This window comes from Phoxinus phoxinus (genome assembly GCF_949152265.1).
Source record: "Phoxinus phoxinus genome assembly, chromosome: 18".
In the NCBI taxonomy this organism is placed as follows: Eukaryota; Metazoa; Chordata; class Actinopteri; order Cypriniformes; family Leuciscidae; genus Phoxinus; species Phoxinus phoxinus.
Window position 1 is genome coordinate 18,456,646 of NC_136893.1, and position 22,301 is coordinate 18,478,946.

Below are 22,301 nucleotides of genomic sequence, written 5' to 3' on the forward strand. Positions count from 1 at the left end.
ATATATTAATTTAAACATGACAACCAAAATATTTTCTTTTTTCATTTTGCATATTTGCAAAGGTAATGTTAAACGAAGCAAAAAACTAAACTTTCAACAACACTCCGCAATGTGATAATTGTATTGAGAGATAGGCAATGTTTAATCAGCGACATTATTAGCAGATTTGCTATCCGGCGTTTACTCGTCACCTCCTCAGCCTGCTTCCCTTAGTGTTCCCTTACACGTAAAAAAGGCGAAAAAACGTATTACATTGTTCAGGTTTCTCCCTGAAAGATGATGGCAATTCTCAATGCAGCATGAATGGCCTACAATGCCGACATTTTTCACAATCACAATAAAAAACTTAGCACTGCCTTAAACTCTAGCAGAATCCTCCTAATATAGCTTCACATTCTCTATAGTAATTTTACAGTTGGTCTGTAAAATAATAAGAATAATATTAATTGTTGTTAATAATAATTATGTTAATACTTTTACTATAACATGTATTATATATGACTATTATTACAATTTTTTTTTCAAAATGTTTATTTTTACAGTAAAATAGTAATAATATGTTCATAGTATGTAATCAATAAAAATGTAACTGCAGTCTGATTATGAGTATTTTAAATTGTAATATTCCAAAAATGAAGTCGGCTACTTGTAACCCAGATAATAATCAGTTACCCAGAACTGGTGGAGATAAGAGGTTAAAGATATTTCGGATTCTATATGTAGCTCTTCTAGTGTATATGGGGTTTACATTGTGGGTTGATGTTGATGTGACTGTGAATGGTGTGTGTGTGTGTGTGTGATAGAGAGAGAGAGTTGAGGTGAGTCAGGGGAAACCCCTTCTGGCAGGGAGTCCTGCTGGTGACACAGAGCTCCAGAACATCAGGCATCCTGCCAGACGGCAACATGCCAACTCTGTCCCTCTCTCTCCCCATTCCCTACCGCATCCCTCAAACATTGCTCTCTGTTAGAGCGTTTTAATGTCTCCGTTTTATTTCTCAATCACTCTTTTGTTCTTTCGCTCTATTATTCATACTGAATAATGTTCTTAGTCATGTGCTTTATAAAACAACTCAAAACACTTACAGATGCAGCTGAGAACTGCTGTCTTGTTGCAGTTTTACTTAAACTACATTTTTGTCCTTATGACTTTTTTTTCTTGCATTTTTGTGACAGAAATGGAGAGCTGGTCTCCATTTCTTAGTAAAATTGCACCAGTAACAAAAACGTGAAATAGACTCATCATGATTTTGTTCCAAATATATATATTAATTAATAATTAATGAATAAAATAATATATATATATATATATAATTTTATTCAGCAAGGTAACATTAAATTGATCAAACTTGATAGTAAAGACATTTAATATATAACAAAAGATTTATATTCCAAATAATTGCTGTTATTTTGAGCTTTTCTATTAATCAAGGAATCCTGAAAAAAGTGGATCACGGTTTCCACAAAAGAGGCACAAAAATGTTTTTAAAACATTATAATAATAACAATTATTTGTTTATTTTAACTATATTTCATATACACAGATCTTCCTTGAAGTGGTGTCACTTCAATAACACCCAAGCTCCAGGAATTTGTGCACATGTGTGTATATAAGTACCGGTATAAATACACATATGTGTTTGTTTACTGGTTTCTTTCGTTCTTTATTTGTTTGTTTCTATTTATTTTTACAGTACCGTTTAAAAGTTTGGGGTCAGATGATTTTTTAATTCAGATTTCTATTTCAAATAATTGCTGTTCTTTTAAATGTTCTTAATCCTGAATTGTCCCCCCCACACACACACACACACTTTATCAAAATTAAAATAATAATAATAAATGTTTCTTGAGCATCAAATCAGCATATTAGAATGATTTCTGAAGCATCATGTGACACTGAAGAGTGAAGACTGGAGTAATAATGCTGAAAATTCAGCTTTACTATTACAGGAATAAATTACAATAAAAATGAAATAGAAAATGGCTATTTTAAATTGTAATAAGACTTCACATTATCACAGTTTTTTCTGTATTTTTAATCAGATGAATGCAGCCTTGGTGAGCATAAGAGACTTTAAAACCTTCAAAAACATTAAATAATCTTACCAACCCCAAACTTTGGAACTGTAATGTATATTCAAAGATATACACGCGCAATATTTCGTAAACTTTGTCATTATATTGTAAGACAGTTATACTGTAGTTTAAGTCTAAAAAAGAAGTATTTAATATAACATGATGTCTAAACTGTTGCACTGCTGAAACCTTTAATCATAAACTTGTGCAAACTTCTAATCACCTCTAAAATGTACTTTACTTTTATGAGTTAAAGCTGACAATAAAACACAATTACTCACTCGCAGAAACATCTGAACTTCCATTTAGAAGTCTTTAATCAAATGGTCTTCCAAACAAGTGTAGATTTTATTTTAATGACAAGAATCTGCACTCTATCTTTTCTCCTTTCATTCTCTTTTTCTCTTTCAGACACGGTCAGCAACAAACAATCTCTAAGCTAAGCTTCGTCAGCGGCGCTTAAAACAACAGGCACTGTCGCGACGGCCCTTTTGTTTACAGATATCTGCGACACTTTACAATAGAGCTCACTCTCTCTCAGCCTTTCCGTCAATCAACTCTAAAGTTAGCTCACTTTTCGTTTGCTGCAGGAGAGAGCCCACCTCTCCCTCTTTTCCCGTCTACATGTAGAAGGATGTGCGAGGAGAGACGAGGAGGAGGGGAGAGCGAAACTTGTAAAAATAACATTCCTGCATAAACTGGCTCTGAAAATGGTCGCCAAGCAGAACGCATTCCTCACATTTCTTTTGAAACGTGATCAGATTCTGCATCTCACCTTCAGAGAAATGACATCCGCTGCAGGGTGGCAGACGTGTGTTTGTGAAATAGACAAAGATATATCTGCTCATTCATAACCCATTTGTATTGCGCTTAAACAATCAAGTAAGATTACACACAAAATAAAGACAAAATGCCGGTTTTGGAGAGTATTCACGTAAACACAATCGGTTAGTTTTATGTGAATGTAAACAGTTGAGAAAGAAAACGCATGACATGATGTGTAACAGGAATCCGTGCATCAGGTCTTAAAGTGACAGCAGGTATATTAGGACAAATTATGAGAAAATATTGTTCAAATATTTATTCAAATTAATATATGACCCTAAACCACAAAACCAGTCACATGGAGCAATTTTATGAAATTGAGATTTATACATCACATGAAAGCTGAATAAATAGCTTTCAATTGATGTATGGTTTGTCGGGACAATATTTGGCCGAGATTCAACTGTTTGAAAATCTGGAATCTGAGGGTGCAAAAAAATAAAAAAATGGAGAAAATCGCCTTTAAAGTTGTCCATTTATGCTGAATTCACTCACAAAAATAAATGTTTTATATATTTACAGTAGGACATTTACAAAATATCTTCATGGAACATGATCTTTACTTAATAGCCTAATGATTTTTGCCATAAAAGGAAAAGCTATAATTTTGACCCATACAATGTATTGTTGGCTATTGCCACAAATATACCCAAGCTACTTGTGACTACTTGTTTTGTGATCCAGGGTCACATATATACAAATATCTATATGGCACCTCATGGTATTAATGTCAAAATTGTGGCCAGTGAAATTGTGAGTGGCTAGTAACTTTGGTAAACCACTAGCCACAGTGGCTGGTGAGCGTTAACATCTATGTCAAAATCAATGACAATCCTCGATTCTAATTATTATTAAAATATAAAATATGTATTATAATTTATATAATTAGTTCAGTCGATAACTACATATAATCAAAGAACTTTAAAGTCGACATGAAATGGAAGTTGCGAACTTGCGATGGTCTTTTCTTCCATGACATACAGGTGAAACGCTTCTTAAACGAGATAAAAATGAGGGGCGGAGCTTGATTTTGTCTATCTGGAATTGATGGTTAGATGGTTGTGGTTTGCTATTGTGGATTTTAAATCAGTGACAGGCTGTCCCGTCTCACCCCAGATATCGTCATCAGAGAAGTTATGTTGCAAGAGAGAGGGGAAGTTCATTTGATTAAAAAAACATGAGGGCACATGAATTAAAAAACAAATAATGATGTGCACGGATAAATCACCTATAATAAATCCTGCAATATTTCAATTAAAAAAAAACTGTCAATTTTGATTTCATGGTGACAAAGTAATTTGTGATGAAATGTGATTAGTCATGAACATTGCAAAAAAATTAATAAAAATAATACATTAATAAGTAACAGCTTTGTAATATTTGTTCCAATGCAAGTAATTAAGCTTTTTTAATTTTTAGCTGTTTTTGAGCATTTTCTTTGGTTCAGAAGCCTGTCCACAGTTCTATAAATGATTCACATGATGATTCAGGAATCACTCTGACTGATTCAGTGAAGGATTAATCACACTGATTCCAATCAGTGAGTCTTATTGAATGATTCATTAAAATAATCATCTCAAAGGAGTTATTTGTTAACGGATCAGACTCCACTGCTCATGCTGTTCGTTTTTGGGTAAAGCTAACTTAGTAGAAATAAAAAGACATGCCCAGTGTCCCATCAGATTCGATACAGACAGACTGCAAACTCACATTCACAACAGCACGGCAATAGAAAATAAAACTATTTTCTACGATTTCTTTAAAAAAAAAACATCAACAGCAGACACCAGTCGCGTTCTGTGCACGTAAAGAACCAAGCTCTGTCTGTACCCGAAGCATCAGTGTAGACATTCTCTGACTTATCAGAGAAGAACAAGCTTGAATTGTGATGCAGTGAGGCCGGGGCCCTTCCATAAGGAATCTCTCACAGCTTCTCTGATGACAGATAGAGATCAGCTATGCATTACAGCTCCCCTCCTCGCTCACACACACATAAAGACGTGTGTATTGATGTAGGCAACAAAGCTCTGGTGCACGAGTTCGCCGTACTGATGTGCAATGAAAATCCCGCATGAGGATAAAGAGAAAGAAAAAAGGGCCGTCCAGAGAAAGAGAGCGATGTGTGTGTGTCGGGGGGGGAGGACTCCCCGTAGGCCGTGAGGTGAAAGACACAGAGGCAGAGCAGTTATTCATTAAGACGCTGCTCTCTCTTCCTCTATTCTCTCCTTCCCCGGAGCTAAAAACACTTGTTCTCACTTCAATGGCTGTCTAACCCGGGGTGGTCTTCCAGCCCACTACCTACACCCACCAATCAACACCACCAATGCTGCGCTGCGGGACTGTGCGCGCATGTATGTGTGTGTGCAGATCAATTTGTTTTCATGCACAGACATTAAAAAATAAGAAACTTTTGATACCTAAAAAATAATTTAAAAAGTTCTTCTTAAATATACACTTAATTAAACAATTATATAACATAACAGTAAAATATTCAATTAAATATATTAAAACTTTTTTTTATATATTTTTAAAATAATAATAACAACAAAATAACAATAATAATAATAAATCAGTTTATAGTTGCATCTAACCTATCAACTTATTAATGTTTTTGAAACTAAATTTTTTTAAACTCCTGAAAAATATATCATGGTTTCCACAAAAATATTAAGCAGCACAACTGTTTTCAACATTAATAATAATAAATAAATAAAATCGCCAAATCAGCATATTAGAATCTGAAAATTAGGCTTTATCATCACATGGATTAATTACATTTTATAATATATTAAAATACAAAACAGTTATATTACAATAATATTTACAATATTACAGTTTTTACTGTATTTTGATCAAATAAACACAGCCTTTGTGAGCATAAGAGACTTCCTTCAAAAAAACATTTGAAAATATCTTACCCTGACCCGAACTTTTGAACTGTGATGTACATACACAGCAACACCCTGACAAACACATATGGACAAACTAACTACTGAGAACTACACAGCAACACCCTGGCAACCACTGAGAAGAACATCCTAGCATCACGATTACAAGTGTTGCAAAACTCAACTTTAAAATGTGACGCTGAAGACTTGACATTCAGTAAATCTTCATGTGAATTCATTTAACAGCCTGTCACATTTATTTTTTACATTAACAGCTCTTTCTGTGACAGAATATCTGCATCTTATGTGATCAGTATGTCTTCTGTTCATCTGAACCAATGTCAATGTTAAACTCAAGAGAGGGTGCTTGTTGTGCACAGTACTGAAGCTGGCACCTGACAACACTTTCATCCACAAACCCTGAGAGTGAGATGGAAAAAAGGAACACAAAATGCCAGAACATAAAGAACACAGGGTTTTAGTTTTTGTAGAACATGATAATGAGCAAAGTTCTTCTTCTTCTTCTTAAAAAAAAAAAAAACTGAGACGAGAACAAAATATAATATAAACGCTTGTTTCCCAATGATGGACTGATAGGACAGCTTTATCATAATTTATGCCACCAATGCACCTGTATTCATATTGCCAAAATGTCAAAGCCATCTCTTGAGGGTCAAGCTTACTTCTCACTACAATCTAGAAATAAAACGTGCAGGTGGTCAGCATGTGCCACAACTTAGACATTTAGGGTAGGTTTACACGACAACGATGTACTAAAACCGGAAATAAATTTTTCACGTACAGCTGACAAAATTGTCAAAACGACAAAAGTACGGCTGCAGGATTTATCACAAAGGCTGCGATTATTTTTCATGCGCAGCTTGTCAGTGACGTACGGCTCCGGCTCTGTATTCAGTAGTAAATGCTGCTCCCTCTGAAAGAACTGCGAGTTTGAGTCGCTTATAACGTGCGTTTGAAAAAAGCAACACACGTCAAACATCTTTTCAAACATGAGAACCTCTTGTCCAACAAAAAACAACATTTAAAAAATCAAAGCGTTTCGATCTTCTGTTTATTCAGCTAAAACGATAGTATGATGCCCTTAGTGATATCCTGAAAAGAGTGCGATGTCTACTTCTGCAGGGGCATATCTGGAGTGTCTGCGTGAGAGCGCCCTCTGGCTTTCAGATGGAGCAGCATTTACTACCGATCACAGAGCTACACTTCACTGACAAGCTGCACAAAATAATCGCAGCCTTTGCCAAATCGCTTGTACAACGTCAACAGACGACAAGAAGCATAACGGAACAAAATTATTTAAAACAAGACCCAGACCGAATTTACATTGTATCGACATTTTTATATAGAAACCAGTATAAAGATTCTAGCAACACTTCCGTGGATATTCCGTATCATAGCCAGAAAAGTGTCTCAACCATAGGTCTCAACAAAAAATAAAATCTGCTGCGCTTCCAAAACACTCTCAAGCGCCCACAGCTAGGTGTTTTCAGCTGGCTAAAATGCTTAGGCTACATGTACATTAATCCAGATACATGTATCTCTTTTTTCGCATTGTAGTATGGACTGTGAAAATGTAGGTATTCGAAAAAGATGACACGTTTATAGTCATGTGACTCATTTTGTACCTATGTCTTAGTTTACACCAGAATGTGCCAGCTATGTGCTATTCACTTTCAGCATGTTGCTAAAGATTCTTACATTGTACAGTCTTCATAATACATTCCCACAAAGGTAAACATTTAAAATAATAAAATGTACTCGCAATTGCTGTCCTATGGCAAACCATGAGGGCAATTGTGTTTTAGACCATACGTGCATTGGCGAAAGAGGACGACCTGGAAGCACTAGTAAGTAAAGGGATATTTTGCAAATTAAAATGATAGAGGAAAAGGTTCTATATAGAACCTTAAAGGGTTCTGTCAGGCACTTTGTTTTAACTCATTCTTAATTTTAATTAAATGTTATTAATTAAACAGCTCATAAACTTTATCACTAGAGAAAAAAAAGGAATAACCCATTAAACATGACTATTATGCAATTATAATGGAACTTCTCCTTATATAGAACCTTTTTGGCATAAAGGGTTCTTTCAAATATAGTCAAGAACACTAGGGTTCTATTTAGAACCCCATCAAACCTTTTTTCTAATAGTGAAGGCCTTTATTATGTCCAGTCTCAACTCTCTGTATCATCTCAAGATGATTTTAGCGTTTTCCAACATTTCAGTGTGAACGACAAACTTTTGAAAAAAAAAAAAAAACCAAGTGTGAATGAAGTGCGTTTTGAAATGAAAATTCCGTTTTCAAATGTATCCGGCTTAATGTAGCTTACATCTCCTTAACAACTCCTACTACAGTGGTAAAGAACAAGAGTGGTGCAATCTGGCTAGGTGTAGACTTTCAGATGTTCAAATCAAACAATCAGACAGTAAAAAACATATAGTTGCGTAACTTTGAGGAAAGTCCCTCGCCACAGTCAATGCTTCCATTTCATAGATCTAACATGTAGATAAAGCTAGTAAAGATATATCTAGTGAAAACGAGTCTATCACCTTCCAGAATGTGATGTAGAGCTAAACAGCTTGAATCTTTAAACATTTTAGTTTTCTCTGCCAATGCCATGTTTGTCTAGGAATATGGAATTGCTTGTTTTGAGGATTCTGTACACTGAAAGAATGTAACTGTCCTCTGAGACATGCCAAAATATCTCGACCATGTGGTTTTGAGGAATGGAGTGGAGACAGGTCCTGAAAAGATTTCCACCCTTACAACCTGGCCATGACCCAGAAACATCAAGGACCTCACATCCTTCCAAGGATTTGCAGGTTATGGCGGGAGGTTTATATAGGACTACTTCTATGTTTATTCATACCTGTTGCACATGGATGCAAGGCTGCTTGAACCTGGCATTGCACCAGGAACAGAAGAGGATCCTGTGTAAAGTTCTATGTCCGTGGTCCGTCACCAACTTCATATTCTTTACAAGGATATTTACTGTTTTACCACTTCTAGCTTTTACAAGGTGAAATGCACTGCATTGACCAAATCTTTCTCGATACTGAAATATCCGAAACGGATCTTTTCTGCAGTATCGATACACCGATACAAGGTGCGCATTATCGCTCTTTCTTCTCTCAGACGGTGAATTGACAGTTTGATATGTACCCGCCTCCTCTCACTCACTCGTCTCATTCACTTCGGTTGAATAGTGTTGGTGTTATATGTCCGAACGGGTATTGCGCATAATTTTAGTCATTCCTACAGGTTTTGTGCACACACCACTGATATATAAGTGGCGCTCTCATAAAGTCGCCTCTCAAACTGCTCGTGAGTACCAGACTGACTTCTTTTTCTTGGCTTATTGCGTTTTGGAAACATAAATATAGATGTAAAGATATACAGTTTTGGAACATAAATAGTTGAGAGAAAACGCATTTTGCACTTCGACTTGGCGGAGTAATATCTTCTGGGAGAGGGAGCGGGGGCCGGTGAGAGGATTTTTCACGAGTGAAGAGTTACTGCGCCAAGTCGAAGTGCTCCCAAGCACTTGCTATGGTATTCCGCCAAACAATATAGTTATCCATTTTACATGCTTAGAAAAGCGCAACGTTTTGTTTTGCGTCACCGTCCTAGGTCGAATTACACTACTTGAGTAACTGTATTTAAATAGGGAAAACGTGGAGGTGTTTGGTAGCTTCTCTGCTTGGCCCCTATTGAATGAACTTGGCTAAGCTAAGTGCTATCTAATGTTGCGGCGCACCAGAGCGATTAAGTGCACGCACTGAGACGAGAGAGGTATGTATCAACTCGTCTTAGTTAAGGGAATAACATAGTTTAATATGAAAAAACGGTGGAGTATCCCTTTAACCCAACAACATTGACTTTCATAGTTTTTTTAGTTTTTTAATATTTTGTGTTCAGCAGAAGAAAGAAATTCATACAGGTTTAGAACAACTAGAGGGTGACCAAATGATGACAGGATTTTCATTTTTGGGTGAATTATCCCTATAAATATGCCAGTTTGACATTAGTATTGTGTACTAAAGCAAGAAATTCAACAAGGGTAATGTATTCTGGAACATTAAGTGTACTCCACCAGTTTGTCCACACAATTCTGTCTGTCAAGCTTATGTTTAAAATTAAAGTTTGTCTTGACAAACTTTTATTTTCTAGTAAAAAATGATTAGTTATACAAGTTTATATGTGTATTTTAATTCTACTTTATCACATGCCAATTACAATTTCACATGCTGTTTAAATCCAACTATTACTGAAATGGAATTTAAACACATTCTAAATTCAATTGTGAATAGAGCACAACCCTGGTTGTCTGTATGACAATGAACTATATGCGGAAACAAAAAAAAACAAAAAAATAATAGAAGCCAAAGCCAAAAATAGAAGCCAACAGGTTTGGAACAACATTAATGCGAGTTAATAAACATAAAGTATTATTTTTTTATTTAATGCTTAAGACAATAAAGGTTCTGAGGAAACCTGCAAGACAGCAACCAGTTTAAAGTGTTCCAGAAACTAGAGCTAAAAGTAGTTTATATAAGGGTCAGAGCGTTTCTCTTACAGTGCAGGGTGTTGAAAACCAATGGTAAACTCAGACTAATGTAATGGCTGATGAGGCTAAACGGGCACAAATGCCTGAAAGTGAGGATGAGATTGACTTTTCAACTCAAAGTGGACAACAGCTGAATGAGAGGAAGGATCTGCAATGCTAGTAACGCTAGCAGTGGTGGAAGTTCAACAAGAGCACGGTAAGGAAGTTGAGTCAAGAAATGTGCATGCTAAATCCTGAAACTTAAATTGCCACAAACAGACTGAATATTTGGAGGGAAACAACAGTAGAAGATACTACTAGTGGGAAAATTGCAATGGGTGGGATGAAATGATGGAACAAACTAAAATAAAAAAGCTCTGAAAGGCATGACCTAATACAAGATAAAGAGACAGAACTGATTTAGACAGAGAACAGTGCCAAGGAAACTGATCAACCCAACTCTAGGAACCCCTGTGTTCTTTGAGGATTTGAAATGATTTAACCCACTATTTCGCCACATTTTAATGGAGACCCTGGACAATTGCACACACTTCAAAATCACAAATAAGCTGCTGATGACACTTACGCAGCACATGCTCAATGGAGTTATTCCTCTGCATGAAGAAAAGAAGTGTGACCATTTCCTTTTGTGAGAAATATTCAAGTGACAAAAAAAAAAATCATTGCCTACTACATGTGTATGACAGTATGACTATTTAAGTTTAAATAGTATCTATAAAATGGATAGTTCCAGTCCTTGATTATGATTGGTTGAGCCGCGTTTGAAGCCGTTGTCAAAGACTCAACAAATACACACCTGTGAGTGTGACCGCATTACACCACTCCGCGTTGTGCCGAACAACTGCCCTGAATTTTCAGCATCATGACTCCAGTCTTCAGTGTCATATGACCCTTCAGAAATAATTTATATTCTGATATGATTTTTTGCTGCTCAAGAAACCATTTTTAATATTATCATAAATGTTGTGCTGCTTCATATTTTTGTGGAAACCATGATACATTTTTCCAGGATTCTTTGATGAATAGAAAGTTCAAAAGAGCAGCATTTATTTGTAAAATAGAGATAGAAATCTAACATTATAAGTGTTAGTGCTTTTACTTTTTTAAACAAAAAAAGTCTTACTGTATATTGTCACATATGCATCTTTATTTTTACAATCGATTGCAGTTAGATTTGTCTGTGAGTTAAAAGGAAAACATTTGTTAGATTGTCTTTGCTATAACCAAACAGGTAAAGCTCTGTATGCCGAAACGAGAAAAAGCTATTGTGCAAAAAGACCCCAGCAAGGCAGATGACCGCAGTTATTGTAACATTCATGGAGACGTGTCCATGTAAATAAACAACTGTTTATCTCTACATTTATTTTGGCAGTTTAATTTGAACAGAGCTGGGTCAAAAAACCTACTGAATTTACAAACAATTTCAAGAGACATTCTAAGAACATGACAAATGATGTAGAAACCTTTAAAAAACATGAAAAACAGAAACTTTGGCTCAGGTGGACTTCATTCGATTGCCTTTTTGATTTAATCTTGAATAAAACTATTTGAGGGGGAACACCACAACTACTCCTTAACCAAGCCTATGCTGTAAACCAAGTCTTTATCACATAAATTACAATAGAATAGCTGGGTGATTTACATGACTGTTTAATCAGTGTATGTCTGTACTGAACAAAAATACAGCATCTTATAACAGCAGATAAAGATACACAACACGTAACACTACTATGGTATAAAGTGTTACCATCTAAGATCAGCTAATGACCCGCTAGTGAACTAGACAACAGTCGCATCCCAAACGTTGTGCTCACTGATATGACTAGTGATTGAATCGAAAGACCAACAACATCTGCCTCTGATTGAAACAAGAGGGAGGGTTTGTTCCACTTTCATCGGACACCATCCCGCTACAGTTACACCCGAAGAGCCCGTCTGGACCGTTTACGGTGTACGCTGAAAGTGCACGGACATGGAATTTTCTCTCTCGCCAGCGTCCGGCAGCCGAGGTGTGTGATAGAGAAAGACATGTGCTGTGAGTCAGCTGCTTGCTAAATGAGGGCATTCAACCACATGGTCACTGAGAAATATCCCTTCTGCTGCCTGATTGGCCGGTCTCTGGCAGGGGAGGGAGGGGCCGGCCGAGCGGGCAGGGAGGAGTCATGTGACCGAATCTAGCAGAGCGCTCGATAATGGGACCCCCACTCGCAGCGGGGAGAGAGAGAGCTAGCGAGAGAAAGAAAGAGAGAGAGAGAGCGGCCTGGACGAGAACCAAAAAAAACCCTCTACCACACACAGGCTGTGTATTGTTGCCTATTCACTGGACTCCATCTCGGGCCACTTTATCATTCAATTAGGACAGCTTTCACACCACACAGCAGAGAAAAGGGCCCTTCAATCAAACTGAAAACTTCACGCTGCCACTGGAGGGCACACAGAAAGAGACCCACAGTCCTCTCTCTACTTTCATTTATCTCTCTCTCTCTCTCTCTACTTTCATTTCTCTCTCTCTCTCTCTCTCTCTCTCTCTCTCTCTCTCTCTCTCTCTCTCTCTCTCTCTCTCTCTCTCTCTCTCTCTCTCTCTCTCTCTCTCTCTCTCTCTCTCTCTCTCTCTCTCTCTCTCTCCTCCTGTTGTTGTTGTTGTTCTGGACTTTGTGAAGAAGAGAGAGGGAGGGAGAGTGAAAGAGAGGAAGAAAGCAAGCAACAGAGGTCATTTGTTAACATCAGAGCTTCTCTCTCTCTCTCTCTCTTTCTCTCATTTCTTTCCCTTTGTTCTCTCTTTTTTTCCTCTTCTCTCTCTATCCCTTTTGAGAGGAAATCCGCATCTACAGTTTTGCAATGTTGCCACTGGAGTGAGCTGTGGTTAGCCTGAGAATACATGGAAGAAATGGAGAGACCACATATTTTTAAATTGTCAGGAAAAATGTCGCCACAGGTACGTTTGTGAGCCTGGGTTGAAAAAAGATGTTGATCTCACAATGTTACTGTAAAGCATCTGCTGCAGAAAAACTCATATTTGAGCAGCACAAATTTAAATGCAGTTCTATATGTAAAAAGTGAACAGTTGACTTAAACAAAGTGAGGAAACCTATTGCCTTAAAATTATTAAGTAATAAACTTCATAACTAATAACTTGAAGTTATTCGCATGTTGTTTACTTAATTTTAAGGCAAATGGTTTCCTCACCTTTTTTTTTTTTTTTTTTTTACAGCTGTTCTTTTTTTGCAGTGTATTATTATTATTATATGCTGTTTTTAATGTGCAGTTGTTTGAGTGAATTCTACCTGTCCTGACCCTTAATAATTCCTTTTTTGAGTTAAAATCTAGAAAATATATAATATATTTGACTTGAATACTGTTGATTGCCACATTCAATATTCAGTTGATTGAATGTGAATTGTATTCTTATATATTTTTATTATTATTATTTAATTATTATTTTATTTTATTTTGACTTTAGCCATACTCATTGTTGAGCTGAATAAAACCAATCAACTTAGCAACTGACAAAACATTTTGTATAGTTTATATATATATATATATATTTTATTTTTTTATTTTGTATTACCGTTACTGACACCTTATTTCTCCCTATCAATACATTTTGTGTAGAAATACTGTATTTACTGTGCTTGTAATTTTTGGTAATTTTTTTAAATCAAAAAATCATCTTAATCATCTTAATAAGAAATTAAAAATTACATAGAGAGTTAGAGAAAAGTGAAGCATGCATCTATAAATTGACTTAATTTATTTGCTAATTACGTCCGTTTAAGTGTAACAGAGATAGTGAGAGTAGTTGCGGAGCATTAGTAAAATGTAGTGCCATAAAATAGTCACATCATGATACATGACTCCTTTCATTTCATTATTTGTCTTTCCTCCTCCACTCATATATTTTGTGAGTGAACACCGACAGCAAGAGCTTCTAGCGATTATTCTCTGGGTTGCTGCTGAAAACGTAACAATGGATTGGGCAGACCACACACCTGACTGCACACAATGAGACGGCAACCACCTCGCTCTCATGTGCTGCCAGGAAACTCCGTCAAACTCACATTATGTCATCAGAAATAAATCTACAACTTGAAATATCTCCCATTTAAATGCAGTAAGGCTCTCTGATTTGGAGTTTCTCTCACAAACTATGTCCCATGTCAGACTAAAGAAAGCCAAATTATACCAGCATGCAAACTTTGAGTAAAAACACTAATGCGCAAATACACACACATTAATGAAGAGCTGTGGGCACAGCTCCAGAACCATAAAGCCAGTTTATAGAGCTTCACAAAGTGAATGAGGGAGAGAGAAATGAGAAAATATTTGCCAGAAGTTTTCCCTATAGACCACAAATGACAGACTGCAGATGCATTCATAAAGCCCTAGAATAAATAAAAAGAGTCTATATATGAGTGCAAGTACTAATAAAAAAACGTATTATCTTTTACAAATACTAATTTGCTGAAAATGTATTTCAATTAAGTGAGAAAAAGGATTTTTGGCAGTAGACATGCAACAACAACAAACTTAGATTAGATGACAGTTGATATGTTGTTCATAATGTTAAAACTAAGCAATGAAACTAATAACACACTAATACACACAAAAAACTGACCTTTACTTTTAAATAACCACCCATGTTAAACATAATATAATAAATATGAATAATTTTAAATATAATAATTAGTGGTTCAACGGATCACAAAACCCGGTTCGGATCATTTTTTATTTTTTGAGTCACGGATCGGATCAGCAAAAAAAAAAATAATGGTTTAGGTGGCCAAAGTACATTATCTTTCCATTTATTAATTAAAGCACTCTTTATGTACTTCAAAACCAGTAAAAACTACCAGCCTAACTAATAAAGTTCAAACATTATTAAAGACAAGTGACCAGTCAGAAAAAAAATACACTGATTACAAGCATAGATAATTACAATAGAACAAAGTTACAAATAAAGTAAGGTCTCACAGTAGTATTCAGGTTCAGAGTTCAGCTAGAGTTCACTGTATAAATTAAAAGTCACCAGGATTTTGCCAAGTAAGACATGTTCCTGGATCAACATATTTTGTTATTCCTGAATCAACATTCCTGTCGGGAAATTTAGTCCTAACCCTATCCATACCCCTAAAACTAACCCTACCCTATAAGTTATCCCTAAAATCAGAGGGAAATGAGGTGAATAACACTGATAGAAGCACCTAACCCTGGCTGTAAGCCTAAACTTGACATTAACGGTAAACTTGTCCCTTAAATCTGATTGGTTGATTGGAATGTTGTTCCAGGATCAACAAATATGTTGATCCAACTAGAACATGTACATGTTACATTCACCTTAACCATAAATTAAATAAAGATGAATCTGTGTGAAAGCTGTGTTTTGTTGTTTGATTGACATTAATGATAGACAGCAGCGGTATATATAGGCTGTTGTCACTTTAACTTCTCTTTTGCCTCTTCTTGCACCGGAATGGTTTACAATCACGTAAATGTGTAAATTGGCAAGACAAAACATGCAAATGATAAACTTTCACTCTATGATGGTTAAACTTTGCAATTAATCCACAAATCATATATGTGCCGAACTGTGGGGCCTGGTTGACACATTTAATAACCCCTAAAATAGTATTAAATATATTGTATATTAAGTAAAACTATATAATGTATACAGTTTGTAGCTTAATATTTTTCTGAAGACATAAGGCACAACTTTAAAGCTTCTTCCTTTCGTAAACTTTCTCATTTACAGAATGTGAAAATAATTAATAGATTTTATTTGAGTTATTTCTGACTAATGCTAAGTTGACAAAAGTCCAGTCCACACCACGACTGATAACTAAAAAGATAACGATATTAGCGTCCACGCCAGCGGACTATAAAACATTGTTTTTTGAACCGCGCGCTGCCGTTTTGTCATCTGCCGCTTTAAATGCTTGCTAAAGCGGAATGGATTCTGATTGGCTGTCAATGTTTATTTCGTTCATCAACTGGAAAAGGTTGTTCGGAAAGTGATTCCAACGATATCGCATCTCTGTGCCGTTATCGTTATAGTTGTGGTGTGAACTTTGCTACTCTTTTATATTTAGAATGATTTTTAGAACTACAACTTTATCCTTATTGTTATAGTTATCATCCTTAGTGTGAACACGTCTTAAAAAAACACTGCAAGGTATGATGTCACACACCCAGCTTCTTATAAAGACCATTTCTGTAAATGTTTGATTAAATCCCTTCTTCACTAGCAGAATCTACCGGTGAACGGAAGAATCTAACCTTTCACTGAATGACCAGCCTCTTAAACAGGCCAATCTGTACATCAATAAACAACTAAACACATCCAAGCAGTTTCTTTCAACGCTTTAGTTATTTGCATGATGCAACTCAAAGGACTACATGAATCATAAATGTTTTTCTCGAGCCCTCTTCAGTGACTCTCTCCCTCATCATCCAGCTTTCTTTTTCCTCTCTGTGAGTCATCTAATCACACTCAAGGTCTTCTGGATTCTCAGAATATGACTGTGCATCAGAGAAAGTTTTCAATATTCATCATCTAATTTTACATCCTTTCCATATGACTGTTTTTGATGATTCATTTTCTCACACACAGTAAAAAAAAATTGTTGGTTTACCTTTAAAAAAAAAAAGTAAGTAAACTGGGTTGCCTTAACATTTTAAGTTCATTCAAATAAAAAAATTGAGTTAATACAATGGAGATTGGTTTAATCAACAGAAACTCAAAATATGATGTTATCTGAACCACTTAATAATCTAAGTTGATTTGACACAATATTTTTTTTGTGTGATAACAAATCATGAAAATATGTCTTTTTTTTACAGTGCAGTGTTATAACTATTATATAGTTTTACTATAGCTGTCAAATCCATGCCCTCGCTTTATGGTACAGAATTACATTTGAAATCAGCTTTTCAAAGAGTTCCAAGAACAGTTCACAGAGAAGTAAACAGCATTATGCTGAAGACTACAATAATGATGTGCTATTTTATATGCTATAATATGCTATTTTATACTCACGGATCATAACATCATGTTCATTTTTATTTGCTGTTTGCGATGTTAGTAAAAAGTGATGTCGTCCAAGTGGATGGTCATTCATGTCAATTGTTGTGCATTATCAAATTGGCAGTGTGATCAGCCAATCACAGCCTCTTCTCGAGTGTTTATGTCTGTAATTCACTACTCCCTCCTCACAATCTCAATGAGAACACAACTCAAGCTCAAGGGAGGCAAAAGAGACGTTCCTTCCTCTGAACCTTCCTGCTAAATGAGTGCTTGCATACTTCGATCTCATAACAAAAACCTATTTAATATTTATATTACTGTCAATCATTTTCTCATCCAAATTTTGACACATTTTTTGATCCAAGTCTGATCAAACTCTGCATGTCATTCGAAAGGTGCACCGGGGGGAAAGTCTTTAGTAATACCTCAAATTGTATTCAAGTCTAAAAGTATTTACAAAAGCTAAATGCATTAGGTTACACCAACAAAAACAAGTTTTTAAGATTAGATCAGGGAGAAATAGATGCTTACATGTAATAATTACAGATTCCCAGAGAGGGGTCGTTTCTAGGGAGCTTCCGACATAATTTAAACATTGAACGGCAGTATTTTCACTATTTTCAAAAACGTCCAGAACCCATTATAACATCTTTCTCAACCGTGTGTTTCAGTGACGTAATCGTATTAGAATTTACTGCACAGAACATTTCCTTAAGAAAGACAATAAATTCACAACAAAGATAGCAGAGAGACAGTAAACGAGTGAGAAAGAAGCTCGGAGGGGAAGAAGACCCATCTTTGGGGTGGAAAATGGACGAGGGGGATCTGAAGGAAGAGGAGGAGGGGTTGCAGCATAAGTGGTGTTCAGTGATGGATAGACTCGGGCCTTGAAAAGCCACACCTGGCTGACTGCTTTCAAAAGCACAGCTTTGCTCATGTACAGCGGCGCTATGCGTTTCAAACATCTAGCGTCTTCTTACTATCTAAAGGCGCCGCATACTGCAAGTGCAGTCAGAATGCGTGCCAGCGAAGGGAAAAAAGACGCTCTTTTCTTGTGCGTGTGCAACTTGGTTGCGGTGTGTGCACTTTGTGTCTGGACTTGTTTTGCAAATCTGTCAAGAACATTGGTGTGTATTTACACATGTACTGTTTATGTGTGGGTTTCTTTTATTTATTACTCTTTGTTCGGTTCACTTGATGAAGCTTTCTCGTGCTATTAATGGGCTTGGATTTGCGATGGCTGAAACTGTTTTTATACCCCTTCTGAACGCCATTCTCTACTCACAACGGTTTAGATCTGTTATAACAATTATTTGTTAGAATTATACATTTTTCGTTCTTTTTTTATCCTCTTCATTTAAAGCTTTTTGATGATGGAACTGAAAAGAAATGCTTCAGAAAATGTTTAAGTAATGTGTTCAGTTGAGTAATATACATCAAATAAGTCGTTTTTTACTAAGAAAAATTCATAATAAACAATTAGATTTATAAATTTCCACATTGTAAAAACAAAACTACGTAACTATACATGTTTAGGAGCTATGTGACACCTGATTTGACAGTTAAAATGTTTGTTTTAAATAACTTTTTAAAAATGAAAAGCTTTACTCATATATTTTTGGTTAGAATTTGTATTTATTAGTTTAGTTCACATTTTTTTAGGTTAACTGTAAAATCCAAACAGATCAAAATCAGTTTCAATGTAATCAACATATTTGACTTTATAAGACCAAAATCGTACAAAGTTTGTCAATGGCTTCACATTATTATTGTTATTATCATCAATCTTATTTTTTTGGTTCTTTTAATGGCATATTCATAAAACTTAAGTTATATATTTAACTATAACTATAAGTTAAACCATATCTGCTAAGTTTAAAATATTATATGTGAAAATGAGTATTTTAATGGTTTCATTTTGTGATAGCGATAAATTACAACTTTTAACACTTACCGTTTTGTTTTTTTCAAAAACAGTTAAAGCAAAATTGACAAAATATTCAGTTCATAGTAACACATTATTTATTTTACAGTTTTACAGTTTCTTTGTTACACGTCATGTTACATGTAGTTACTATAGTAATTACTATAACTTTTGATTCATTACATGGAACTAACCCTAAACCTAACCCTAACCCTACAGTAAGCACATAGTTAATTATCATTATTAATTATTAGTACATAAATGTATAACTACACTGTACACCTTAAAATAAAGTGTAACCCAGTTCATTTCTACATCTATATGCATTAAATAATATCTGTAATACACATATAACATTCACTTTTTGTATTTCATAATCTTTGTTAAGCAACCCTAAAAAACACTCTTCTAATTCTAATTCTACAGTCATACAAGTCTACAGATGAATGAACAACTGTTTTGGTCTTTCCGACAGTTCTGACATGAATCATCTTCTGATAAGAGTCAAATCTGGTGTGTTGAGACGCTCGCAGGAGTTATAATGCCCTCGTGAACTTGGCCTGATTTTATCTCTCTCTATCTCTCCTCCCTTTTTTATGGGGCGACTGAGTGACCAGGTCAGCTACTGTTCATTCTGCCCACATAAACACTCCCCAGTGCCCATTTCAGACCTGGATTGAGCCAAAAAACAAAACACGCATTTTATGCTCACGACTGCAAATACAATCCAACTCATCGGCTGATCCACAAGCCCATGTTATTGTCACGCAACGCTTAAATCATAATGCAAAACAAATAGCTATATCACAGCAACTTGGCACAAATTTCAGGCACAGCATCGTCCCCGTTCACTCCTCACTGCTATAAGTGGAGGATATAAGGACTCAGATGAGGGCTGATCCCCATTCTACACTGGGTATTAAGTAGCGTTTGTGCTCTCCAAAGCCTGTCCTACCTATTAACCCCTCTGATGTGCTTTCTCATGATAATCAGCCTGTTACCCACCGAGGAGCAAGGAATTGTGGGATGTTTTCAGAGGAGAAACCCCCCCCTTAATGCACATGCTCTCTCTCTTTCTAACTCACACACTGAATCAAGCATGTAAGACGCTTTTTCAGAGAACCCATGAGCAGCAATATGAAAAATAAACTGCTGAGACGTTTGTTTGAAACGCACTAAAACATCCACATCTCTCAAAGCAGAGTTATCTTAAAAGACAGCACATGTCGAGGAAAACGTTTGAAATAAATAACTCGCGTTGAAGGATGTGCTCAGCTTGGAACAAGAACCAGAAATATTTTCGAGAAATATTTAAGTCCAATTCGGCTTAAATTATTCACACGCAAAACACTTCTGACATGAAAATAAATGAGCTTTTAATCGGTCAAACCATTGTAAAGATCCTCAGAAGCAATGCTGAAAAACTAAACGGTCTCACACATCACAATATGCGTTTCAACATGCAATGTCAATAACAAAAGCAGTGTCTCGTGACGATCTCACTTCCATTTCCTTATTATGAAGCTCGAGGCAGTGGAAGTAGAGAGCCATGATGGAGCACAACCACCAAACAAGAGCTCGTCACAACCTGTTCTTTATCAATCACCGTTAGAACGAGCTCTTTTCACACAGCTGAAGTCAAATGTTACGTTTAGATGCAGCATTGCAACGCACACAGCAACACAAACAAGTGCAAGAGATATAACAAAGCAAAGCCAAATAGAAACTTTTACTCAAGAATGCAGGTTTTAACCATCAATGCGTTTGAGAAAGAGATGTCACGCAGCTACAGGTGTTTGAGCATGTGGATATAGTGCTGCAACTACATTGACTGGTAAATTAAAGATTGGTCGCAGTTATGCTCATACAAAAGCAATGACAAATGAACTTTGATTGCAATTTCTGCCTCTTACAAATCACTTCAAAGAGTTCTCTGCAATGCAATGCAATGCAAAAAATGGGCAACACTTGGCCAATTCTCACTATTAATGCTTTCATAGCATGCTGGCTGTTTATTAGTATAGTATTTATAAATCACATTAATTGCTTATTCTGCATGATTATTCTACATCCCTTAATCCTACCCAATGCCTAAACTTAACAACTACCTTACTAACTATTAATAAGCAGTTATTGGGAGTTTATTGAGGCAAACGTCATAGTTAATAGTTAGTTAATAATGAGAAGTGGACCCTAATCTAAAGTGTGACCTAATGCGTAAAAGTCACAACTATTCCTGCAATTTTGACCCCCTTAATTTCATAGGTTTTCAGTGTTTCAACAGCATTTTCGTTATTCCATATGGCCCAAAAAATGACACCAACTTCAAAGCAGCAACGAAACTTTATAGTGGGTTAGATTTTTAAAGAAAGATGAGAAAGATGTCACAGCTACAGGTGTGTTGTGCAAGTGTTGCAACTAGTGTTGCAATGATCTTTATGGATGATTGATTAGTAGATTTTATAAACATATTTGCAACCAAAGGTCAAAACTTTTAATTGTATCCCTTGCAACCTTTCAGTGAGCTCACGACACTGCGTTCATCATTCTAACAACATATTTGTGTCCATCAATGAACTTGTTAAAATAATACATGCCATTTGTCCTGAATTGCAGATTTCCTTCGCCAATGACTCAATTAAATGGTTAGAAAAATATAATAAACTCATCGCTGCAAGTGGCACGCTTTGATTTTAATTACGAAATGAACGAAGAACGTAAGTTTATGTTTTCAATTTGGTGGGTTAAATTTGTTTACAGTGTAAACAAAGTTCACTGATGCTCACAGTTGAACACACACATTCACACACACTGGGATTATTTCTTAGCAGAAAGATCCTTAAAAATGTGCCACACGTATGACCACAATGCCAAGCAATATGTAAATGAACATTAAAACGAGGTTCCCCACACCTCAAAGACACCGCTTGACACTCTTGTTTAAGTACCTCTTCATAGGAGCACACAAACAAACATTATA

General features: G+C 35.8%; 2 protein-coding genes across 2 annotated transcripts in view; one reads left to right on the plus strand and one right to left on the minus strand.

Moving 5' to 3' along the window:
• pofut1 (protein O-fucosyltransferase 1) overlaps nt 1–22,301 on the plus strand; it is a 328,122-nt gene that overhangs the window by 288,326 nt on the left and 17,495 nt on the right. The window lies entirely within an intron of this gene.
• plagl2 (pleiomorphic adenoma gene-like 2) overlaps nt 1–22,301 on the minus strand; it is a 46,514-nt gene that overhangs the window by 23,298 nt on the left and 915 nt on the right. The gene's annotated exons all lie outside the window — the stretch shown is intronic.